At 44.8% G+C, this 536-nt stretch overlaps 1 protein-coding gene across 1 annotated transcript in view; it reads right to left on the minus strand.

Annotated features, from left to right (window-relative positions):
- LOC103599682 (A disintegrin and metalloproteinase with thrombospondin motifs 16-like) overlaps nucleotides 1-536 on the minus strand; it is a gene marked incomplete at its 3' end in the record, with an annotated part of 61,153 nt that overhangs the window by 47,084 nt on the left and 13,533 nt on the right. The window lies entirely within an intron of this gene.

Genomic DNA, 536 nt, shown 5'->3' on the forward strand with positions numbered 1-536 from the left:
GGGGGGGCTGAGCTCTGTTTCCGTATCCCCTGGAAACAGGATATGTTTCAACAATTTATCCTAGTGTGTCCCATGCCCCAGGGTATGAATCCCAGAGTGGGCTGCTTTCCAGGGTCCCTCAGCTGTGGTGCAAGAGGGCACATGCAATCAAGTCTCCTTCCTCCCCGGCAGCTTTCCTGAGCCTTGGGGTCTAACTTGGAATGACTCTTAGGCTTTCACTGAACCTGCTGCCTAACTGTAAATAGTAAACCTGCTTCATGTAACTCATTGTGTGTGTGTGTATTCTGCCTCGCCAGGCTCAGACAAGTTGGTAACCAATGCAAAGAGAGCCTGCTTCACAAACCAATAATCTACATCCAGCAGATCAAAACTACAATAAGATATCAATTCATACTAAGCTATAATAAAAAATGGACAATAGCAAGTATTGGCAAGAATGTGGAGAAAATGGAATCCTCATACATTGCTGGGAGTATATAAAATTGTGCAGCTACTACGGGAAACAGGTTGGCAGTTCCTCAAAATGCTAAGTATAA

Source organism: Galeopterus variegatus, unplaced genomic scaffold, assembly GCF_000696425.1.
Source record: "Galeopterus variegatus unplaced genomic scaffold, G_variegatus-3.0.2 Scaffold3056, whole genome shotgun sequence".
NCBI lineage: Eukaryota > Metazoa > Chordata > Mammalia > Dermoptera > Cynocephalidae > Galeopterus > Galeopterus variegatus.